This window comes from Poromitra crassiceps (genome assembly GCF_964638095.1).
Source record: "Poromitra crassiceps genome assembly, chromosome: 14".
Lineage (NCBI taxonomy): Eukaryota > Metazoa > Chordata > Actinopteri > Beryciformes > Melamphaidae > Poromitra > Poromitra crassiceps.
The window spans coordinates 10,374,187-10,396,367 of NC_139633.1; the positions used below are offsets into that span (position 1 = coordinate 10,374,187).

The 22,181-nt window shown below is 44.9% G+C and overlaps 1 pseudogene across 1 annotated transcript; it reads left to right on the forward strand.

The window, feature by feature from the left end:
- The first annotated feature begins 371 nt into the window (after positions 1-371).
- LOC310788997 (cationic amino acid transporter 3 pseudogene) lies at positions 372-2,312 on the forward strand (annotated as a pseudogene). Its single transcript has one exon. The product of its transcript is annotated as a cationic amino acid transporter 3 pseudogene (transcript).
- Positions 2,313-22,181: the final 19,869 nt, after the last annotated feature.

A 22,181-nucleotide genomic window follows, 5' to 3' on the forward strand; every position in this document is an offset into this window, starting at 1 on the left:
TATCACCAGTGATGTCACTCAAGCATTCAATGATGATCTCACCAGTGATGTCACTCGAGCAATTACAATCTTATTACTATAAAGCATCATGACTGTGCAACTGCAGGACGGAGTCCAGCACAAATTTCCCTAAGGGGACAATAAAAGTATATCTTATCTTATCTTATGTGATAAGATAAGATTTATGACATTTATGACATCACTGCTGATGTCAGAGATTGTGACATATGATCCGTGATGTCATAAATCCTTCTCTGCGGAGGCTATAAGTAGGACTGGTAGAGTGAAATGCACTCATTTGAAGTGAAGAAGACTTCACCAGATACACGCCAATCTCTTCACTTTTCAGCAGCCACACACTCACATCAAATATGGACAAGAAGCTGGCCAGCCTTGGTAAAATCCTGCTGCGTCGCAGGGCATTAGACTGTTCTGGCGAGGAGACGCGTTTCGCCCGCTGCTTGTCCACCCTGGACCTCATTGCCCTAGGGGTCGGCTCCACACTTGGCGCTGGTGTCTACGTCCTCTCCGGCCAGGTGGCCAGAGAGAATGCAGGACCAGCCATTGTCCTCTGTTTCCTAATCGCCGCTCTCTCCTCCATTTTGGCGGGTCTCTGCTATGCTGAATTTGGTGCCCGTGTCCCCAAGACGGGTTCTGCATACCTTTACAGCTACGTGACGGTTGGCGAGATCTGGGCCTTCATCACAGGGTGGAACCTCATCCTCTCCTATGTGATTGGTACAGCCAGTGTGGCAAGGGCATGGAGCTCAACCTTTGACAACCTGGTGGAACAGAAGATCTCTGCATTCTTCAGAGCTAACATGGCAATGAAGGTGCCAGGGAATGTCCTGGCAGAGTACCCCGACCTGTTCGCTCTCATCCTGGTCCTGCTGCTCAGCGGACTTCTGGTGCTTGGTGTGAAGGAGTCGGCGTGGGTGAATAAGATCTTCACGGGCATCAACCTGATGGTGTTGGGCTTCATTATCATCTCCGGCTTTGTTAAAGGAGACTTGGCTAACTGGAACCTCACAAAGGAGGACTACGTCGAGTACCACAACATCACCAACAACAACAGCACGCATATGGATGTCGAAAAAGCATTCGGTGTCGGTGGTTTCGCCCCATTTGGTCTGTCTGGGATTCTGTCTGGTGCTGCCACCTGCTTCTATGCCTTTGTGGGCTTTGACATCATCGCCACAACAAGTGAAGAAGCCAAGAACCCCATGCGGTCCATTCCTATTGGCATCGTGGCCTCGTTGCTGATCTGTTTCGTTGTGTACTTCGGCGTGTCAGCAGCTTTGACCCTGATGGTCCCCTACTACCAGCTGAACAGAGAGAGCCCCCTGCCCGAGGCCTTCATCCATGTGGGCTGGGCCCCCGCCAGATACGCAGTGGCCGCCGGCTCTCTCTGCGCTCTCTCCACCAGTCTGCTGGGCTGCATGTTCCCCATGCCCCGCATCATCTACGCCATGGCGCAGGACGGGCTGCTCTTCAGACCGCTGTCCAGGATGAACGAGCGCACGAAGACCCCGCTCCTCGCGACCGTCGTCTCTGGCGTCGTCGCAGCTCTGATGGGCTTCCTGTTCGACCTGGCAGCTCTGGTTGACCTCATGTCCATTGGAACTCTATTGGCCTACTCCTTAGTGGCCATCTGTGTCCTCATCCTCCGGTACCAGCCTGGCAGCCTGAGTTCTTTGTCCAGCCAGACGGAGGAGCCGGTGGCCGTAAACAACAGAGGGGACAGTGGCGACGGGTGCGACGTGAACGTGGAGGACAGGCCGCTCAAGGTGCTGCTCCTCTTCCCCAGTGGGAACTTGCCAACGCAGATGTCCGGGAAGATCGTCTACGCTACCACAGCTCTTATTTCGGTTTTCATCACTGCGCTATGTGTGGTGTTGGCCAATTATCTCCCAAATCTGTTGAGCGGACAGCAGAGCAGCCGCGGGCTCATAGCAGCGTATGTCATTTTGACTCTGCTCTGTGCCATTTGCATCGTGGTCATCTGGAGACAGCCCCAGAGCAAAGAGGCTCTCGCCTTCAAGGTCCCTCTGGTTCCCTGGCTCCCGCTGTTCAGTGTGTTGATCAACACTTACCTCATGATGCAGCTGGACCTGGCCACGTGGTGCCGCTTCGCCATCTGGATGGCCATCGGCTTCGCCATCTACTTCTTCTATGGCGTCAAAAACAGCAGTGCAGCCGCCGGCGTCAGCTCCACCACATGCAAAGACGAGCCTGTGTTGCTGCAGAGCAAGAGCCCAATTGACATTGGCGCTCCTAACGACATGGAACTGACGGAGTTGCAGACCATCTAGAATCATTTTGGCCATCTGGAAATGGCAGCCAACTGCTGCAGTGTATAAGGCAGCCTTTATGGAACACAGTCCACGGGTTGAACAGGAGGCTACAAAACACTACACAATTTACCTCTGATTTGGAGGCTGATTAGATTACCTTGATGGCTGGCCGTGTGTCTGTTTTCAATCTAACTAATCTGTCGATTTGTGTTCAGCCTTAGCCCTAGCGTCGAGATATTTACCTGCCTAACGTGAATGCTTTGACTGGACTTAACATACACATCGTTACATACTAGACTTCTTTTGCACAACACAAACTAAAAAGACAGCAAAAAATCCCAGAGACCCAGCATATACACACATACACACTCACACACACACATGACTACGGAAGGGAGCGGGGATGTACATCAGAGATCATCCACCAGAGACACTAGTGAGACCTCAATGGTACCCTGTACCACACCATCCACATCTGCAGGGATGCACCACACGAAGGATAACAGCCTACTAGAATTTCTGTGCATAATCTCCCCAATGCCCCAGAACAGATAAAGGGACTCTGTCCTGTGAGTGAGCACCGTCCTTCGGATGAGACGTTAAACCGAGGTCCTGACTCTGTGGTCATTAAAGATCCCATTGGCACTCTTCGCAAGAGTAGGGGTGTAACCCCGGTGCCCTGGCTAAATTCCCACACGGGCCTTCCTTCAATCTGGGCCAGCTAATCGTCCCTTGTTACTTAATTGGCACATTAAGCCACAATTGGTGGAATGAGCTCGCCCCTTCGGTCAGAATGGCCCAATCGCTGCCAATCTTTCGGCGGAGACTAAAAGCTCACCTTTTCAGGCACCACCTGGGGGGCCCTTCTTGAACTAACATTTTAATTATAAAAAAAAAAAAAAAAAAAAAATCCTTCTCAAACTTATAATGCTACATGTTACTTATTCCTTCTCAAACTACTTCCTACAGTACCTGCTACTCTAGTCTATCAAAATGTCTTAGCTGTCATTGATTGTGTTGCATAGTTGTTTTCTGTACTGTTGACAGAATAGATCTTACAAGATATTGTAAGTCGCTTCGGACAAAAACGTCTGCTAAATTACATAATGTAATGTATAATGTAAGTCCTCAACTCTCCACCGTGATAGCTGATGTGTGGTGAGCGTTCTGGCACAAACTGGATCCCGTACATCACCGAGGTGGATGTTACATGAGGTGGGTGTGAGGTGGGTGTTACATTACATGAGGTGGTGGGTGTTACATGAGGTGGGTGTTACACATCGGTGGATGAGTTGATTTCCCTCCCCTGATGTGCGCGCTTTGAGTAGGAAAGGTGCTATATAAATATAGGTTTTGACTCTGAAGAAGACACTTTAAGTGTGTTGAAAGTATTTATTTTTGTTTGCACCTATTAAATTGCCTAACATTTCTTTTTTCAATTGTATTATAATTTATGAGAAGAGCAGGAAGAAATTAACCTAATGAAACATTTATTAATTTATTTATTGCCTCTAACCACCGTGCCTTATTAGTGGTGAAATCACCACTCCTGTATCAGACACTAGTCACTATTTGCTGCAGGATCAATGGAACTCTACTGTACACATAGCTTCTGCTGCAGACTATGCAGGGCAACAGCTTGTCTCTTAACCAATATCCAGTTCTCCACCATGCACTCCACAATCAATGCACTTCATCTCATGCACGCAAATTCATCAGCACATTCTCTGGGGACACACTGTTGCGCACTGTGTGTGTGTGTGTGTGTGTGTGTGTGTGTGTGTGTGTGTGCGCGCGCATGTGTGTGTGTGTGTGTGTGTGTGTGTGTGCGCGTGCGTGTGTGTGTGTGTGTGCGCGCGTGTGTGCAAATGCGTGTTCTTGAGTCAGTCTGAGTGGCTCAGTAATAGGCCTATACAGTACATTCCATTGGTCAAAGCATTTGCACAGATTCCATGGGCATATGATATCAACTCACAATAAACACTCATCAAAACAGATTGAATGATATATGCGAAACAGCAGGCAGCGGCTTTGTTTTTCACACATCCAAATACCCAATCAAGTCAAATCATCCCCTTCAGAATGAAACCAGCAGCCAATTACAATCCTTATTTCGGTCATGGCATTTGCCGCTGCAGAATAGTGGGCATGTGGGGGGAGAGAATGGAGATGTCGTGACTCTTCTAATTCTAAAGGGAATTGAGATGGGAGCAACGCAAAGTGACAACTATAGCGAGAAGCATGACTCAGCACTTTCACTCCTCATTAGAAGTCTTGCAGTAAATGTTTAGGATGCCTTCCCAAGCCTGGGCTCCCACTCACCTTGGCCAAGTTCATCTTCTAACTAGACGGGACAGACTTAGCAAGGTACTGAGGACACAAAGTCACTCCCAGTCACACCTGAAGCTTTTTGCATGCAAATGGCCTCATCTGTGGTAAATCAGGAGAAATCAGCATAGTTTCAGCCCATTATTCTCTCTGAATACATTATTGGTTGCTATGTTTCTGCTAGCATTATGCTTCCACAGGCCTATTTTATGGCTTTCTCATAGGATTTCCTAATCACACAATTTGTCACAAAGAAATTCCAACTTAGAAAACCAGCCTTTCTTTTAGCTTGACATTTATGACATTTATATACACATGTTTCCTTCTTTTTTTCAAGCGTCATAGAATTTCCTCAACCCATAGAGCAGGGGTCAGGGGTCAGCGACCTAGGGCACAGGTGCCACCTCTGGCACGCGAAGGGTTAACCAGTGGCATGGCAGGACACAGTAGCAACAAGTGCACAATTGAGATATTTTTTGTAGAAATGTAGAAAAGCCCTGCATGCCAAATGACCTGTTACACGGCCTGTTATCCTTATCATCATCAGTCAGTAAATAAATGGGAGCTAGGGCTCTGTCTGTCTGTCTGTCTGTCTGTTTCTCTGTCCCACTGATGACATCCTCAGTGATAATCCTGCCCAAAAAGCAGTTGTTGGCACTGACAAAACACTTGTCAATGTTCCAAATCATATTGAGACTTAGAAGCTGACACAGCTTGGTGAAAATGTAACCCTATACTGACTGATAAGCATTTAGACTTGTCTCTCTAGCTAGAATATCATACATGTCCTTGTCTTTAGCATCATTGCTTCTTCTAATATCTAAGAATCACCAGTATTTGCAGTGCTGTACACTTCCATCATGAGCCCAGTGCAGACGTAGGCTGAGGTCAGAGTGGACATGTGGTGTGCAGGCAGGCTACTTGCTGAATTGTGCTGAGGTGGAGAAGAAGGGATGGGTTGGGGACCTTCCTTTTGCCTCGCTAAGCACTTTGTGGACCACAGCACCGGGTGGTAATTGACTGGACTTCTCATGGTTGCTAATTAACGGCTCTTGTTAACGACTATTTTTGCGGCAGATAGAATCGCATGAATAAAATATTATTTTGCAAAGAAATGCCAAGGTCAACATCGTCCTTTCTTCTGTTATGTTGAAGAAGGATTATTATTATTTTTTTTAACTTTGAATCTTTGTTCCTGCAACAACAAGCCACATATTAAGTCAGACAGATGTTTTTATTTTGGTGGCTTTATTTCATTTCTAACATGTCTGCATTTTGCACTACTTCAGCAGTTCTGTTTTGTATTGAAGTCATGTGTTGTCTCTTCCTCACCACTGGCAGGTAGTTCTGGCATGAAAACCAGGCATGTCTGATCCAATTTGCCACTTCAAAGGATCTAATTGCAAAGGCAAGTAAGGGTAGATTAACTTAGGAGTGAGTCTCTACACACCAAGGGGCTATATTGTAAACATGAAAATATATGACATGTTCCATTCATGCCATGTTCCTGCTGTACTCTCACCACCTGTTAGCCTCCCTTTTTGGGTTTTGCAGACAAGATCACTGTTTCCATGTTTTAACTTCAGCTACTGACAAAAATCCATATTTATTCATTTATTGCATACAATAAAATAAAAGCTGCAAGCAAGGCCGTTTTTCTTAATTCCTTGAAAGTTGACATTTCACCCAATAGTGAAGTTGGCTACAAAAAAAATCCCAAAAAATCTTGTGATAATTAAGATGGCTGACTGAATGAATGAATGAATGAAGATTTCACACTGACCTTGCCCGTTTCCAAACCACTCAATAGTCACTATTCGCTAATGCCTACCCCACACTACAGGATAATTTGCAAGATTATGGCCAAGATTCCCCCCTCCCGATTTTCTCGGGGGTGCTCCCGATTTGATGCGCGTCGGGCAGATAATCTTCCCAAATTATCCTGTAGTGTGTGGGGTTCAAAGATTCACAATCGGGAAGACTGCCTCTTCCCGATTGTGAATCGGGCATATCTAACATGTTAGATATTTACAACCCGACAGGCGATTGCATCTTGAGCAGAGAGCCAGTAGTAGCTGCGTTTCCATACAGTTTTTCGCAAAATAATCTGGTCCGCGTCCGCCCGCAGCCCCGCACAGAAACAAAGAACGAGGAAATTGTCATCGAGGTGAAATACCCGTGCGTCTTTGAACGGGACGGAAAACTAATGCTATAGGCCTACTGCAAAGCATGTAGCCTACAACAAGCGCTTAGATCGGCGAGTGTCCGCACGGAAAAGTGAGTCAAATCAGCAGACACGCCCCTCCACAAGGCACCTGTGCAGACGGTTTTCGCCTGGCCGTGCACAGTAGGCCTACACCCCGAATGGACGCGGCTGGGCGGACAAAGTGGAGTTTTCAAGACTTCCGCGAGCAGAAAACCACACAGTGTATAAAAGCTCCACACGTTTCCTCGTCAAGATTCATTTTAAAAGTTAACGTCGAGCCCTGCTTCCAAGGTGAATCGTCGGCATAATCTTCTAGTGTGTGGGGTTGCGTTTGAACAGACGCGATTGTGTGTGTGTCCCAAGATTGAAATGTTAAAAAATCGGCTCTCTCTGTCCTGTAGTGTGTGGGCTCTCAAGATTTTTATAATCTTCAAGGATTTGAAAATCCTGTAGTGTGGGGTAGGCATAAGTGTATATATGCCGTTCACTGACTGTCGGGCTGCATTGACCCCTCTTTGAGAATCACGTTCAAAATGCAAAGCAAAATGACACTGAGCATTTTAATGTCTCAGTGTAAAAGTCTCGCTGGCAAACAGATATTGACATGTTGCCAACAATCATGGATCACCAATCGCCTCTCTCTTTGAATTTCTATTTCAGATGTATGTGGTGACCTTGTTTGAGTCACAGAGCCTCGTGCTGAATTCCAAACTCAGTGTTAGAAGCCTGCAAATGAGAGCAATCTAACAGAATTGGATCCTAAATCCCACCACCACTGACGTTAGCATAACTTAGCCGCGGTAATGTAATTTCCCATTGGGCTTATTGTTGGTCGATGTCTTTGCAATCAGCCAGCTGGGTCTCATGTCGGGGGTATTGTGTCGCTAAAGCTACAAATGTCTCTCCAGTCAAATGGTCTTTTCGTTGGAGACGTGCTGTCACCTCAGAGGAAAGGTGTCTTGTTCACACCTCAACGGCTGAGATGGTGAGAGGGGAGATGAGATAACAGCGAAGGTGAGAGGTGGAGCCGAGCGGTACCAGGGGAGATACCAACACATGCTGGCAGCTTCTGTTGTAGGCAGGCAGGGGTGTGAAGTTAAAGGGATCCTCTCACACCGTTATCAGCCTGTGATGTTCAGTAAATTCCAGGAGTTATTATGAAGTGTTGTGATTGAACTTTTTTGTTGTACGCACTTTCCCTCAAAGTGCTTCTAAGGGTGCTTTCTCATCACTGCGAACGATTGCTTTCGTTCCATTCCGTTCCGTTCCATTCCGTTCTGTGCCCGGAGTACGATTGCCCTCCTCACATTACAAAATTTCTTCCGTGCTCGGGAACCGGATGGAACGTAAGGATACATATATATGGATACATATGGATACATAAGGGATATGCAATGTGCCATAATATCCTATGTTTTAATTTCCCGAACAAATTTAAGCAATAATGACAAATTCATATAAATTGGGGAAAGAACTGTTCTCATGCATCGTTCTGTAACTACCGTAAATTCCGGACTATAAGCCGCGGCTTTTTTCCCGTTTTTTGGCCTTTTTTGCCCCCTGCGGCTTATATAACGGTGCGGCTTATCTATGGATTTTTCCAGCAAACGGCCACTCGGGAACCTCCAAAATCTATGGATGTTGGTATGAGGCAGAACGAGAGCAAGACAGACATTATGAGAGCGAGACCCTGATTGGATGATGTTGCAAAAAATGTGCCTCGCGACCTGATTGGAGCACTGTGCCACTACTCTCTCTCAGCCACTACGGTAAAACACCCTCCCTCCTCCCTCGCTCCGGGGGGAAAAAGGCAGCGATTGAGCCTGAAAGACAGTCTGAATGAAATTGAATGTAACATTCCCAATTCTATGTATTACATTCTAAAAAACTAACAGCAACATTTTGGAAGGCTAAGCCACACAACTAGCTCGTTGTAATCTAACATCATGCTTCAAAAGATGGAGAACTGGCTGTGTTACGACGATGGCGGCGATTGAGCCTGAAAGCCATGTCTGAGACAGTAGCGAGACAGGAACAACAACAGCAGCAGCAGCAAAGGATCATGCACAAACCCGAGACGAAAGGGACTGTCCGTCAGGGCGCGGACGACTGTGTCAGCAACTCCCTCCCGACTACCAGGAGAAAATTACAAACTTCGGCGAATTCACACAAAGAAAGATCAAGGAATATTCCATCGGACCGGAGCAGATCATAAATATGGATGAAGTGCCTTTGACGTTCGACCTGCCTCTCACTAGGACTGTTAACAAGAAAGGTGAATCGTCCATCACGTTGAGAACCACAGGTCACGAGAGAACGAATTTCACTTGTATTCTTGGCTGCACAGCATCTGGAGTAAAGCTCCCGCCGATGGTGATTTTTAAGCATCTCACAATGTGTGATTTTGTCTGGGGATTAGTGACCTGACTTTTGTTTTGTTGAAATGTTAATAAATGGGAGCTTCCCCAAACAGCCATCTCTTTCTCGACAATCCCCTCTGTGCACGAAGCCTTACATATGGTAATTAAACATCAAAACACCCGCGGCTTATAGACCGGTGCGGCTTATATATGTAAAAAACAGTCAACTCTGCAGGTGCGGCTTATACACCGGTGCGCCTTATAGTCCGGAATTTACGGTAATCTATTTCCGTGAGTCTCAAAAGCAGTAAGTGCATTTCTCAAAATCGAGATGAAACGCAGCTCTATACGTCTTCACACACCGCATCTGTATTCCCTCCAGCAGACAGGAAAAGGGTTCCTTTAAACGGAGCGTTTACCGACTCAATGGTGGATTTGATTTCTGTGTATAGAGAACAGGAGGGTTAAAAGAACCCGGCTCTGACCTGCTGCAGGATTGGGGAGAAAAGCCCGACCTGTCCTTTCATTTGTTCTGTGTAAAGCTGGGAACTGCCGGTGCAAAATGCCATGGGAGCGGTACCACTCCATCCACCAGATAAGTAACGTGATCACACAAAACTCAATAGGAAATCGGATTATTTAATGTCTCCTCGATTATTGTCAAAGTACCCTTTAACATAACTCAAGAGACCTTTTCCGAATTGTTGTGTTCCACTCAAATTTGCCATACATCTGACCCACCAAGCAGTACTTAATTTAAAATAAAATCTCAACTAGGCTCTGCAAGGGCATACCTGGATCAGCTGTTAAAAGAAGGCTTAAAGGCAGCATAACTGCCCCCAACTGAACTAAACTAATGAATGCTGTCAAGCCTATGCGTACTTCTCTTCAGGTTAGATTATATCTGCAACAACTCTAGATACACCTATAGCATTGATTCATATTAGAATTGAGACGTTTCTCCTACAGGATACAGCGCGGCGACAATATATCTAATTGATTTTTCCGCTTTCTGAAAAGGACACAAGATGATTTATTGCGTGCAGCTTTGGCCATGAGAAGCCGAGCCTCGGGGGAACACATCCATAGATCTTTTTCGGTCGGCCCGAGGTCCACCAAAGGGCTCTGTCTGGCCGCCTGCCCCCCGGGGGGGGTTGCCATGGCAACGGGAGCCCCTCTCCCACCTCTCCACCCCTTTTCCTAACACACGCTGTCAGGCAGGGAATGCTCTGCAAGGCAGGGGATGCTCTGTTTTATGCTGCTTTGTGTTCTTTTATGACTTCTGCCGAAATGTGTGTGTGTGTGTGTGTGTGTGTGTGTGTGTGTGTGTGTGTGTGTGTGTGTGTGTGTGTGTGTGTGTGCGTGCGTGCGTGCGTGCGTGCGTGCGTGCGTGTGTGTGTGTGTGTGTGTCAACATTGCTCAACCGAGAAGGGAGGTGGCCGTCTAGTAATGGGAATAAAACACCATCAAATTAAATCATACTTCTAAGACGCATGATGCAAAGTTGAAAGGCGCCCATGCGTTTTGTGAATTTTTCAAACTTGCGATGCATTTTGTAGATGTAAACTGTCATTTTCAAACGTGTGCAAAACATTTTTGGCGAATATATGACATTGTTATTTGCAGCCCTCTGGACTGTGTCCCCCTTGCAGCAAATGCCATCGCAATATGTTGTGCAATATTATAATGTGATTTCACCTTCTTTTGTCGTCTTGTTCCACTGCCCTGTTTGGCCCATGCACTTTGTTGTTGTGTTGTAGCGTGTGATGGGAGACAGGGTGCTGACGCTGACGTGTGGAGAAGCTCTGACAAGACCCGCCACCATCACTGATGAAGAGCAGGCTCCATCAAACGGCGGGGCGTCTCTCTCCTTCCTCTCATCCTCCTCTGCTCCCCCCCCCCCCCCACCCCCCACCCCCCCTTGTCTTCTAACATCTCGTCTCTTTCATGCTAAGCAGCTCTCCTCCATGTCTTTCTCTGTCTCCCCGCAGCGTGGGCGTTAGAACAGGTGCTCCTGACTCCTGGAGACAGACAGAGTTCCAGGCTGGAGCCTCCTGGCAGATGCACTCCTGTCACTGTCAGGTGTTACTCTGTGCCACAAAAGTAAAAACCGGTCTTGAATAAATGACAGGAGGAAGAAACACACACACACACACACACACACACACACACACACACACACACACACACACACACACTCTCTCTCTCTCTCTCTCTCTCTCTCTCTCTATTTCTGACATACGCAGGTGTGAAAGCATATTCTCACCTGCGCTGTCACTTTTGACAACACAAGTTCCCTTAAAACTACAGCCAATAATAATGATGTCTAAATAGCTAAAGATCGACATTATAGTTGGGTCCAGAACCTCATTGGTCTATACAGGTCTATATACATTTCATTAGCATGTAGGATTATTTGTTCATACTGGTCGGGTCATACACGGCATAGTGCACTGTGCTAAAACTCAAAAACTATTCAAATAACAGAAGGGTGAGAGAGAGCACATAGTCTGTCCTGCAACATGGAGCTGTGCAAATAGTTTCTAATTAGTTAATTAGTACTTTGAAAAGCGTTGCTCTTCCAATGCCAACATGACTGGGATAGTCAACAGCATCCTGAGCGGAATCTCACAGTTGGGGACGGTTCCTTCAGGCCAGGGTGCGACGGCATGTGGTCACATGCTTCACACAGCCCATACGATGGTTATGATAGGCTACTCAACCACAGCACACACTTTCAATCCATGACTTATAAAAACACTTGATCCCCAGGTGACAACAGCCTGTGAGCCCCATGGGCATTGCATCTTGATAAGAGCCTAGGAGACAAAGATGAGCATAATTGCACATAATGTTTTGAATCTTCCCTGACAAGAGACAATATGTGAGAGTTCACTCACCGAAAGCAGGAGCTGTGCAAGTTAATTAACAGTGTGAGGAACTTTTGTGGCATGCTTGACTGCCTGTTTCTTAATTGGCTGTTAGAGAGCCTTTGTTCTGGAGGAAAACGATCAAACATGTTCTTAGTCTGTGATTGTTTATTCACTTGATTCTAATGGTGTAGGCTACATTGCTACAGGATGTAAGAATGGCTATGTAAGAAAATAAATTCCTGCATTCTTTCCAAACATGCTTACTTAGTTTTTTTTTTTTATATATATGAAAAATCTGTCTTTTTCTCCCATTTTCTTCCCAATTGTATTTGGCCAATCCCCCTGCAGCTGTCCTGTCATTGCATTGGGGAGAGCTGTATTATGTTTCCTCCGATACATGTGAATACATCTGAACGTCTGACCAAGCCGGAAGTACCGGAGTACCACAATTGAACCCAGGTCTCCAGGGTAGTAAGCAAGTGTTTTCAACACTACACTACCCAGACATCCCAACCATGCTACTTGATGACAAACTGTAAGGTACAAATATTATATTATTTTATATATATATATATATATATATATATATATATATATATATATATATATATATATATATATATATATATATATATATATCATATATCATGTCAAGCTGGACTTAAGAGGACCAGCAGAAAGTTATCCTGATATGATGCGTTGCGAGCCCGACACCGTCAACAACCCCTGAACTGAGATTTTCTCCAACCGCATCATTAAACATTCAAACATTTCTTGTTTCATGGCTTAATAGACAATTTTCTATGTAATAATATGCCAAACTCACCAATGTAGCTCTTTTTCCTCTCTAATCCTTTTGGTATACCAACATGAGTGTGCTGTTTGAAATTTACTGATATCACCTTCCACGTTTTCCACGCCATTTGAAGCCGCCAACATGTGCCGGTTTAACCTTACTGTAATGAGATACTTGGACACTTAAAGCACACGAATAGAATCGAATTTGGTCCTAAATATGGCTGCTTTCAAGAAAGTGGCGCGTGTCTCTAGCGTGTGTGTTGAGCGCGCAGCAGTGAAGGCCAGCACTGATTAACACCGCCGTCCTTCATCGCCGCTTTATCGCCGTCCTTTATCACGGCTCAATAAGCCACGCCTCTAATCTGTCGGGGTTATCACGGCTCAATAAGCCACGCCTCTAATCTGTCGGGGTTATCACGGCTCAATAAGCCACGCCTCTAATCTGTCGGGGTTATCACGGCTCAATAAGCCACGCCTCTAATCTGTCGGGGTTATCACGGCTCAATAAGCCACGCCTCTAATCTGTCGGGGTTATCACGGCTCAATAAGCGATGCCTCTAATCTGTCGGGGTTATCGCGGCTCAATAAACCACGCCTCTAATCTGTCGGGGTTATCACGGCTCAATAAGCGATGCCTCTAATCTGTCGGGGTTATCACGGCTCAATAAACCACACCTCTAATCTGTCGGGGTTATCACGGCTCAATAAACCACGCCTCTAATCTGTCGGGGTTATCACGGCTCAATAAACCACGCCTCTAATCTGTCGGGGTTATCACGGCTCAATAAACCACGCCTCTAATCTGTCGGGGTTATCACGGCTCAATAAGACACACCTCTAATCTGTCGGGGTTATCACGGCTCAATAAGCCACGCCTCTAATCTGTCTGGGTTATCACGGCTCAATAAGCCACGCCTCATACCTCTAATCTGTCGGGGTTATCACGGCTCAATAAACCACGCCTCTAATCTGTCGGGGTTATCACGGCTCAATAAACCACGCCTCTAATCTGTCGGGGTTATCACGGCTCAATAAACCACGCCTCTAATCTGTCGGGGTTATCACGGCTCAATAAGACACACCTCTAATCTGTCGGGGTTATCACGGCTCAATAAGCCACGCCTCTAATCTGTCGGGGTTATCACGGCTCAATAAACCACGTCTCTAATCTGTCGGGGTTATCACGGCTCAATAAACCACACCTCTAATCTGTCGGGGTTATCACAGCTCAATAAACCACGCCTCTAATCTGTCGGGGTTATCACAGCTCAATAAGCGATGCCTCGTACCGACGCCGGACTCTCGGCAATGATGCTCTCGTATCTTCTGCCATCTCCGGCCCCCGCCGCCTATCTGTCACACGCCTCCTCTGCGGGCGGGAGGTCAAGCCGACATGAGAGCGCTGTTGGCGCTTACTCAGCTCGCTCGCCTTCGTGCCTGTCACTCATCTTTCATCTCTGTCCCTCTTCGTTGTCCTACATTCCTTCAATCTTTGTCGAGTCAGATTTCTTCTCCCATCAAAGATCTTGAACTTTGGATAAATGGCAGGCAACCACTTTTCTTTTTTAGGATGACTAGAGATCAGAGAGGTTAGCTGTCATTTCATCAATTAGACGTTTTTTTTCTTACGAGTATGCACTATACTTGAGAAATAAACCCTGCACACTTTAGAAATATTAGGTGATAAAAAACCAGATCAGGTGAAACTGTTCACATGGGAAATTTAAATGCATCCACAATCTTGTCATCATGCAGAGGACGTGCACGCACACGCGTACGCACACGCGCACGCGCACGCACACACACACACACACACCCACACACACACACACACACACACACACACAAAGTGTTGCAATTACCAGTCCTTTTGGATCACCATGTGATATCATGTCAGATAATTCTTGTGTGTTTTAATTTGTTTGGAGGACCAGATGGGTGGGATTCTGTCAGCATACTAAACGTTCAAATAAATGGACTTTTAAATACTCTGCTGTCGTCGTTTGAACTTGATGGGATGCAACTCCCAGCCATCTGGCATCAAGTGAGGTGAAACAACCTACCAAAAAATGTATTCAATACTTTTTCACCCAGGCCTGCATGGCACATTTACAGGCGCAAACACAATAGAAATATAACAAATCCTATTGGATAGTTCTCTTCTTCTTTTCTTAATGTTTATGTCCCTCCCCCATAACGATCAATATGTTAATGTTCCTTTCATTCCAATATTCCCTGTAGCCCATTAAGGTTATAGCTGAGTCCCTGACCCTGACAACCTCTCCTCTCTACGTCCCGCTGTGCCTCCATCCTCCGCTCCATCCAGCTCCTCCTCCCTGCAGACTGCCTTTTCAGTACCGCGTCCTGTACTGAGTTATGATGTGGCGTTAACCCTTGACCCTCGACATGTGAAAGGTCACGGCTAGGGGATAAATATTCCTCCGAGGCTGGCACGTTGCCGACATGTCAACGATCCCTCAGGAAAAGATGGCTGGGGCCTTTTGTGGACACTCCATTATAGTAATTATTCGGTGGAACGCATTGTGAAGTAGCCCAAAAAGCACCACGCATTTATTTATTTTATTTTATTTTATTTATTAGTTTATTTCACAGGGACAATGCACACCAATCAACAGTAAAACTGTAAGTAACATGCATTACAAGCCTAGATCCACTATTCTTGCATTATAAAAAAAAAAGCATTGTAAAACATGATGGCATACATTATGCAATCAAAGGTATTGAATTCCTACACATTGTGTATAAAAGTATATAGCCTATACCTTAATGCTGCCGCCATCAGTTTGTGGCTGTCCCACGCGGGGCCCTCGTCAAAAAAGACACTTGGCCGGCCCCCCATCAAAACATACTCGCCACTGGGCCAAACAACTTTTTCTGGGGGAGCCGCAGCTCCACCTGCTATTGGTCCGTGATCGGCAAGCTGCGCGATCACTGGACAGGCGATCTGTCAATCACCCCCTTTTCGATCATCTATTTGACTCCAAACGGGCGAGTTATATAAAAAATGACCCCCCTACAGTTGTTATGAAAAGGTGAAAGTAGCTATGTAGACCAAAACCATGTTTGCCCCTAACTGGAAAGATGTTTAATCCTGTTACAAAGTCGGGCATTTTAACAAGGGGGGAATGCCTACTGCCCCCGACGCCTAGTGGTCATTCGATGAACTATAGCTTTTCAATTAACTTCCATCAGAGAGAAGCCGGGAGGGATTGGCCACTGATTTAGACACAACCGCCGTGCCGATCTTTCCAGAACTTGGCCCAGTGCGGCACTAATGGCCACTGAACAGAACAGTGCTGATTTGCCGTGTGGCGTTATGGGCCTCATGGGCAAAAGAGTGAAGTTCTACCACCACTTATTTCTTCAGTAACACTATATAATACGTTCAGTAGTAAGTCATTTACAAGCTATTAGTTAATGATTTTTTTAATTTACTAAAGATTTGCTCATCATTTATTCATGATGAACAAATGTGTATAGAGACATGTTGGAATATAAAAACTTTGAATGACTTACAACTTAATCATCTACAAATGTATATTCATGTTTTGTAAATGGTTAGTTCATCATTAGTTCATCATTAACTAATAGCTTATAAATGACTTACTACTGAACGTTATTATAAAGTGTTACCATTTCTTCCTTTCGTTTTGTCCCCCCCCCCCCCCGGCTGACGTTTATAGGCCCTTTAAGACCATGACTGACAGCTCCCGATAGAACACCCTCTCCTCCTCGCTGTGAAAACAGACAGCTTGTAAACAACCAAGTGTCAATGTAAACATCATCAAATCAATTCTCTACACACCTCAAGTCCCATTTACAGGCACTCAACGGCAGTCTCACCTTATGTCCTTAACGAGGAAGGCGCATACTGCAGTAATGAACAAGGCCACAGTGATTTTCCATGAAAATCTCCTTCAATTTCTATCTGCAAAGCACCTCAAAGGCAGATTTATCGCCCCTTAATGTCTTAATTGCTTCTCTAAATAGTGCCCACTAATGACAGGCAGAGTGAGCCAGAGTATTTGAAAGTAATGGGGAGCTCTGTTATTGATCTGGCGACCCTTGACCTCTCACCTTATTGGTTAATATTGATCATTCTTAATGTTTGAAGAGGCGTTCTTATAGCATTATCAATAGAATGAGATTTGTTGTATTCATAAAAGCAAAGAAAAAAAGGTACGTGGAACATTTGTGAAACTGATTCATGAAAATGAACATTGAAATTGTGTTCAAGTATTACTATGAGGAAAGATAAAGCCAGCTATGTTTTTCATGTAAAAATATAATATATATTCGAAATACAAATGAAAAATTATCCAATTTGCGCTGTGTAACTTAATTACCTCTCTGTCTGTCACTCTGTCTTCTCTCTCTCTCTCTCTCTCTCTCTCTCTCTCTCTCTCTCTCTCTCTCTCTCTCTCTCTCTCTCTCTCTCTCTCTGGTATAGTAAACAGTTTAACCTCAGATGATGAGTAATTACCTAATTACTAAGAAGTCTATATACAGTATTGTTTTAATTTACAATTTACTTTAATTACAACAAACTAGCCAATAGTATGCGTGACGTCACTCTGGGCGACCTTCAATGTCAAGGGTCACCCCGGTGCACGTGGCCAATCGATCCCAGGTACAGTAGGCGCACAGTCCATCTCCACAGTGATTTATGGGTTTAAATAATGAGGTCCAGATCCAGTGCGGGTCATCAATGTTTAATGAAGGCTCAAGAATGGTTCTCTACCATTACCTGTTTCATCCTAAATTATTACTGTATAAAAGAGTACTATTACTGATTTTTTTTGTTATGTGTTTATCTCTTAAGACCAAAGACAATTCAAGGGAGTAATATGTGATAACCAAGAAAGAAGAAAGAAAGAAAGAAAGAAAGGAAGAAAGAAAGAAAGAAAAAACGCAGTGTAAATACTGAGCTTATGATACCCACTTTATCCAACTTTTTCAATACCAGCAGGTCAAGTTGCAGTTCTACAGAAAGAAGAAAGGGGACAGATTTGATATCTTTTATTTTATATTTAATATTTTTAATATAAAATCCGAAAATGTCACATGTAATTTCATAAACTGGTATGAGCCAAAAGATGAGAAGACAGACAATTGCCTCATTTTCATGGCACACAATCTTCTGAGTGCATAATATCGCACCATTCAGATGAGATGGAGGCTTGACTCGCTCCACAGGGTGTGAAATAGGGAGCACTCTGATGGAGCGAGAGGAGAGGGAGGGTGAGAACGAGGGAAGAGAGAGAGAGAGAGAGAAACAGATTGAGACAGATAGACGGATAGGGGCTGTGAAGTGCAGGAAGGGGGAAGTGAGAGAAAGAGACTGAGAGATGAAAAGGGAATTCTCTGCAGGGCTGAGAGAGGAAGGGAGGGAATGGAAGAAAGAGAGAGAGAGAAAGGCAGAGGAATAAATAGGAGATTAGCGCAGAAGAAGAACGATGAAGGCTGAGAGGCCAGAGAATGACAGCGTGGTTGCGATAGTCTATGATTGACTCCATTAATGAAGAATATACAATGAATTGAAAACACAGCAGTGCATGAATGAGGTTTATAATTCATGGCTACATTGATGTCTCTCTATGTTTGATCTGTATGAAACCGCAACACTGTATGTCAAAATGTTGCTTTCAATACATTCATAGTTACATACTGTATATACCAGATGACGTTGCACTTTGGCGGCCACAAGTGGCAGGGAGCGATAACAATATTTTAATTTTGTACGTATGAAGTATAGGGATGCACGCTATATCGGCAATCATACCGGTATCGGTCGATGTTAGTCATTTTTTAACATATCGTCATCGGTCCGATGTTGCAATGTTAATATCGGTTGTCCGTATCGGCCAAAATGTTCACATTGAGAGGAAACAATGCAGTAAATCTATGCTGTATTACTTTTTCAAATTCACAGTGTTTACATGTGTTTTTCAATTTAATTATCATAGAAATGTGTTTTTATACCGGTCATATCGACATCAGTAAATAACGGTTATCGGCCATAACAGCAATATTAATATCGGTTATCGGTATCGTCCAAATTTTTTATATCGGTGCCTCCTTAGTATGAAGTACTCCATTACCCAGAAACTATGTAACATGAAAAGTGTACGTTTTCTCCTTAATGTGTGGTGAGGTTTAGAACCAGTGATCATGCACTTCAGCAAAGAATGGACTGTCTAATTGGAGCAATTTATCCTTAAAAAACCCATTGGGATTTATGCTAGGTTTGAAATCTTAAAACTTAAGTCAAAATTGTATTGATGGAAATAATCACATGATGGCAGCTACAGTACTTTAAATCAGCATATGATCATAATGTAGTCCTGCTTCTTGCGGTATGCTAATTTGTAAGAGAGACATGTCCCGTGTCTCGCTGCAGGCTGCAGGTATGTTAGCATGCACCCCTGACAGACAATTTCATTATCCACTTATTCACACCTGCTGGAAGACACAAGTTATGATGGGAGCAAACTGTTATGACTCTTCCAGCTGACTGCATGTGGATTATATTGGTTTTAGTACGACCGTATTTATTTTAGGGAACCCAGTAATTTTAGCAAAGCCCCTTCATCGCCACCAACCTGCTTGGAAGTACTATATTTCTGCCTATTTGTAGCAGCACACACATGCGCGCACACACACACACACACACACACACACACACACACACACACACACACATACATTACGTGACACACAGAGTTCCTCAAGGGTCTTTCTTTATGTCTGAGCTATGGCGTCATAGATCTTCATAGAAGTAGAAGGCCAGTATATTTTGTTGTGTGTGTGTGTGTGTGTGTGTGTGTGTGTGTGTGTGTGTGTGTGTGTGTGTGTGTGCGTGTGTGAGTGTGTGCGTGCGTGCGTGCGTGTGCATGCTTGTGCACATGCGTGTGTGTGTTTGAGAGAGAGGGAGGGAAAAGGAGAGAAATAAAGAGAGATACAAAGACAGTCAACCTCCAGCAGGCAGGGGACACCAGCGGTCATAACTCCTGGCCCATTATTGTGTTTTTATGAGGCTTCCTCTGGTTTATAAGAGACTGATATGAAAGTCTTATGCCAACAACCCTGCCACCACTAGAACATATCAAACTAAAATATAGTGATACATTGCGCTATAAAGGACAAATACACAGTTTTCACCAGCTGTGACAGCGACGCTGGTATGGTGTTGTTTTCACCTTGTGAGTCTGTGTGCGTGTGCGTGTGTGTGTGTGATCATGGCAAAATGTATTTATGTGTAGTCTTTCTGAGACATCATTTCAATCATGTAGACCACTTAGGCACGCCCCATCCATTCTCACTCCTCTCTATTCACTCAGTTATCCACGCCGAGTTTCATTCAAACTCCCTCCTATCCAATCACAGTCATTCACCCTCTCCCATGCTATCAATAGCCAATAGGTTCAAGCCATCTTGTTTACTTCCCTCGCTTTGCCGTTGAACCAATAATCGAAGGCGCTTGGGAGTATTTGAAATGCTTGTATTTTAGTCTATGGTTTTGCTTCTTACCGGTTTGCTGTCACTCTGCAGTCGCTGTCGTTCCTGTGTTGTGCTCGTTTTCACACCCCTCCTCCCCTGCCACCACCAACGTCATGGCTCCAGAGAGATTCCGCATGGAGGGAGGGGGGGGGGGTTGATTCTATTCCCTCATCATCACTAGAGGAGCATCATCATGGAGCCATACGCCAAACCTTAATCTTGTTTTATTGTATCATTCAAGTTTATTGTGAACTTTCATTCTAGTCTCTCATGATTGAAATGTCTGTCTGTCTGTCGACAGAAGTGGATTTTCCTTCTTCAACGTGCAAGATGCAGTCATGAGACTTCATGGGTCTGTCGTTGACATCATGAAGGCCAAGTTTGAAAATGGGCATGATCTGAGCAAGAGGGCCATGCAGCCCCTGGCCCACGTCCGTTTTAAGTTGCGGGCGTCGCGGCTGGAGTGATCCCTTCAGAAGGAGGTCTCTAGTTTGAGTTTGATATCATAATACAAGAGATGCCAAGTAACAGACACAGCCAACAATACATCATATCAAACATCGAATGTAGTAGAGCCACCAGTTGCCTTTAGAACCGTTTCAGTCCTACTTGTCCCTGCACCCAGAACTGTGGACCTTGGGCCTTTATTCAAGGAGGAAAGTGACCAGTTCTGTAAGGGGTGAAGGTCGTATGAGTACATCTACTTCCTATTCACCTTATGTAGCCACGCCCATTTGACCCGGTTGTGTGGTTGTGTGGTTCCGGCAAAAAAAAAAAAAATCAAAACGCCGGCTGCTCCAATATCATCTAACTCTGAATTAACTAATAATTTAGCCAATTGTATGTGCAATAAAGCAAACGGCAATGTCTAAGAATGCAACGCCATGTAACTGGCTCGTTAATTCTCGCATTCCAGGGAATTACGTTCACATCTGCAGGTCTTAAGACGTAAAAGGCGCGTGCTGCGCTCGGAGGAGAGAAAACTATCTGAAGCTTTCTTTGTTGGAGTCCAGGTATGTTTTGTACAAGAAAGTCTCTCAGTGTGTTGCTGTTAACTGCCCATTTCATTGTTTTCTTTTTGTTGATCTCATCTTTTTCCTCTTCGACTTGATTTGTATCACTCAGACCGCAGCTGCGGGCGATGTTCAACACATTCCTGCTCTAAAAACAATTTTCGCTTGCTCCTATTATTGTAGAACCCTTTTACGGAGCATGTCGTGCTCGTCATTGTCGACGATAACGTTATCTGACCTGGCTAACAGTGGATATGCCGCTTGCTTGCTGTGTACCGAGCTCAAAGTAGTAGGCTACATTCTTTGTTTTACCCCCTGCACTGTCCGCTACAAAAACAAATTTCTTCGTGTTAACACAACCCAGAAGAATTTGGCCCACTACACCCCCGCGTATGAACATATTGGTGAATAGAGGTGAGAGGTGCAGACTTGCTTGGAAAACCCATTCCACTGTTGTATGGTCAATCTGCCTATAAGGCAGATATAGCCTACATGATTTCCTATATTGTCAGGTGTGCAGTGAGCAGAATGGCATTAGCCTACTGCAGTAAATAATTAAATTATTTTGATGGCGGACAGGTCAGCTCCTAATGGCCCCAAGCTGACAGCTAAAAGCTGTAAGGGAGTGTGGAGGGGAAATGAAAGGCAGAGGGACTTGTGAAAAGGTTACCGGTAAGGTAACCACGGCAAACAGCCTATGCAGCACATCTGAAGGTCAATCTTGATGTGTGTGTGTGTGTGTGTGTGTGTGTGTGTATGTGTGTGTGTGTGTGTGTGTGTGTGTGTGT